Source organism: Silurus aristotelis (assembly GCF_946808225.1).
Source record: "Silurus aristotelis genome assembly, chromosome: 1".
NCBI classification, from domain to species: domain Eukaryota; kingdom Metazoa; phylum Chordata; class Actinopteri; order Siluriformes; family Siluridae; genus Silurus; species Silurus aristotelis.
The window spans coordinates 21,958,814-21,962,789 of record NC_139574.1 but is presented as its reverse complement, the minus strand read 5'-3'; positions in this window follow the sequence as shown (position 1 = coordinate 21,962,789).

Sequence of the window (3,976 nt, the reverse complement as noted above, 5' to 3'; positions counted from 1 at the left end):
AATGAATAATATACAACTTAGAAGCCTGAGAAAACAATTATAAAGATATTGTTTGAAAAAATAATAATAATAAAAGAAAAAGAGAGAGAGAGAGAAATACTCGACAACATCCTTCATTTCATTTATAGTTCCCACTGGCTTCTAATGCCAACAATGAGACAGACAAGCTGGTCTGGTTTTTTTCTTCACACACCATCCCAAGGTAACATGTTTAGCAGTTTAATATTCCTACTGCCACTGAAAGAATTTTTAAACACCACATTTGTATTTAACAACCAAAACTGTACTGCAAACGATACAGAAACAGATCCACGTGTTTACTGATGATAGTTGAATTAGAACCCATATATATAGTCCTAAGTGTTACTGAATTACAGAGAAAATGGCAGCATAGAGGTGCAGGGTTCTGAGTCACCTCTTCCCAATTAGTGTGCTTTTTGTGTTTTCTTAACTTTACAAAGAAAATAAATGTGTCTTGTTTTATTTAAAATTAATATTAAGCTCTTTGTGCATGAAATGAGTCATGTGAACTTTAGGAAGCAAAAACACTCATGCCAATACCATGCTTTGCAGAGAAACATGGCTGGAGAAATAATAACCGTGAAGTGAAATAGGAAAAAGGAAATGAGAAATAAAAGATTTAGAGAAGTTTGGATAAAGCTGATGACTTTTAGCTAATCGGGACACCACAAATGATCTATTACCATTCCCACGATGCTCAGTTATTTGATACCCAATTTTGTTCTGCATATTGAAAACACTATTTAAATTACGAGCAGAGACTCTCTTGAGTAACACACTCATAAAGCAGTACTCATAGTGGGCTACACTAAATGCAGATAACTGGTCAAAGTTAGACAGCAAAACAGCAATTAAATTGGAAAAACTGAAAGTTAACTTTCCTTGATTTACTTCAGGAAGGCCTTAAAGGCATGTACACACATTAACAGATGCACAGACTTACTCACACTGCAGTTATTTCATCTGTTTATTTCTCCTTTTTTTTTTTTTTTTTTTTTACACATTAATCGCATCTCAGCCTGAATGCATCATACATTTAATCACTGTCTCTCCAGTGTTGCAGCAACCTTTTCTATTGTTACCATTTTAATTAAATATAATTATATGGAGGCAGCATAAGTTAAAAAAATGATGATGATGATGATGAAGATACTGTTTGAAACAACAAAAAAGGCCACACAACAAAAGACTATCACACGCATATGCGGATCTTCTCCAAACTCTTACCGCAAAATTAGAAACATAGGATGCTTTTTTTATAAGTTTCATCGGACTAAACCTCAGTGACTTTTTCACAGATATGAATATTGTACATACACAAAACTCATGAGTAAAACATGACTGATATGCAGTCAATATTTTTTTTTTTCTGATTGTGGTGATATATAATAATATGTCCTGGAACTGCACACCTGTTTTATTTATCAAGGGTCAACAGTGTGCAAGATGAAAATATGATAAATTCTGAACTTGAGCCAACTCATAGCAAGTGTTTCACAAATGACTAAAGTTCAGTTGTGCACATATGTTCATACTTCCTCTGACTTTTGTCCCTAAAAAAGGGGACATTACATGTACAGTTGATTGTTTGTCTTTTACTGGCTGCTGTTTTATGATGCACATAAGCAGGGAAAAAACGAACCTATGTATATGAGGTTCAAAGGTTGTTAATATGCCACATACCTATTACATACACATGATGCACATATGTGTGTAATATGTGTGTGGCAAAAAAAAACAACAACAATTGAACAGTAAGTGTTTTGTACATATGTGTAAATTTATAACAGATTTATAAAGCAAGAGTTTTTAATTTCAGTATTGTAGGGTTTGTTGACTATTACAATTGAAAAAGGTTTAAAAATTGACTTTTTTATTACACTACTTTTATCTGAACATACAACTCTGTAACTTTAAGAATTATGATTCTGCTTTGTTATTATTAACAAAGATGGGAAATTAATATGCTTAACATTGCAACATGCTAACCTGCTGAAAAAAACTAATACAGTGTAGAAAAGCAGTACATTGTGTAGAAAAAAATACAGTTGAAATTGATGACTAGGAGAAATTATGTTAAAATAAAAACCAATGACTACATTCATTCATTTAAATAACATTTAACAACATGTGCTTTGTAAGTCTTTGATATACAGGTTTATATTTATAATGCATAACCTATTCCAGATATACTAAAGCTTAGTGATAATTAGACTAAGACAGGCTGATGGACAAATGGTGTTTCTGCTCCCCTGCAAAGATGCAATGTAAATCAATGAGTGTGCACCCACTGTGAGCCATCTGAGACAAAAGCTTCAGTTAACCTAAATGAATGTAAATGTAACACATGGTTGATCCTGCTCCCTAAGGGAACTGCTGATGCTTCTAAGAGTCACACTATAGCAGGCTGATCACATGGATCGCATCTGAACACTTGGACACAGATTATGTAACATTTCACTACAATCCCATTCAACTATAATGCAATAATATGGGTTGTGTAATTAACCTGATGACAATGTAGTGATATCAATACCTTATTTCAAATAACACCGAATGAGTTTATAATTATAGTTGTATAATATCTTTATATAATATTTTTAGGGTATTTTGGATACCATACTGAATATCCACTGTCTAATACACTTTCATAGCATTATCCCCTATAGGGATAATGAGTAAAAATGACATTCAAAAGGGACTGTTTATTTCCTGTGCTTAAGAAAGAACCAGCTCCTCATTATACACACAACCCCCTGTCCACATTGCCTGTGGTAATTTCCACTACGTGACATGGCCCTTCCCTGTTTTTTTGTGAATTTTGTTTCCCTGCCCTACCCCCAGTGTTTCCTCATGAAGATCAATGAGATGTCCTTGGGATGGCCAGAGAAGCTTCCAGCCAAGAGTGGCCAGCCTTCACCAGCCTTAATCCAACCCTCAATAATGGGGGTCAAAGGGTCTTTTGCAGGGCCCCGTCATTCAGCTGAGCGTCTCACAGTTTTAATGGGCAGCACGCATCTGGAGCGAAAACCCCACTGTGAAGCTCCTTCCTTTGCCACCAAAGCCACGACATCAACCCATCCTGAGAGCCTGTAAATGAGCTCTAAAGTCAGGCCTCCATGTGGTAACTATCTTTTACAGAAGGGACAATCAACGTAGAATTACAAAGGAGAGAGACTAACTCGGTTTTAGTGCTGGGGATTTTGAATGACCAAATTAATCGCGCGTTTCTGAAATTCCAAAGAATGGGCTGACACATACCAAATGGAGATGCAGTAAACATTCAGATGTATAGCTACCAAACTGGACTGCCTGATCTTTTGTTTTATATAATGTTTTGTAACTTTACTGTATATATTTCACCTTAAAACGTATAATATAGTGCATCTTAATGATCAATTTAAGGTTTATAATTTACCTTATTGGATATTAATATATTCAGTGCTAGTTAAAGCTATACCACAAAACAAATAATAAAGGTATAAATTAATTGTTTAATAGATTAATGGGATCAACCCAGCAAAAAGAAAATGGACAAGTTGCCAAATGTATTTCTGTAAAAATAAATAGATTTTATTTATGAAATATTTAAGGGATTTCAGCAAAAGGATATACCAAATAACCCTTTGGGAAAGACCCTCTAAGATTTTATGGTAAATCCTACGACAGATGGCTGACTTTCTGATAAGTAGATCCTATGTGGGAAGCTAGAACCGTCAAACGAAGTAAATTCTGGTAGTGTTTGGTACATATTAATACTGATATTGATCTTATCACAGTTATCTTTGTATTTTAAGATCCGATGTGTATCACACTTCCGCGCAGAACATGATCGCGCAGTAATTTTGTAATTTACACCAAACAATGCGTGAACAGCAGAAACCCGTACAGACGCCGTGAGGCTCTCTGTGATTGGTTGACGCCAAGTCCAACCCCCTCGCATCGGAAGCCACGC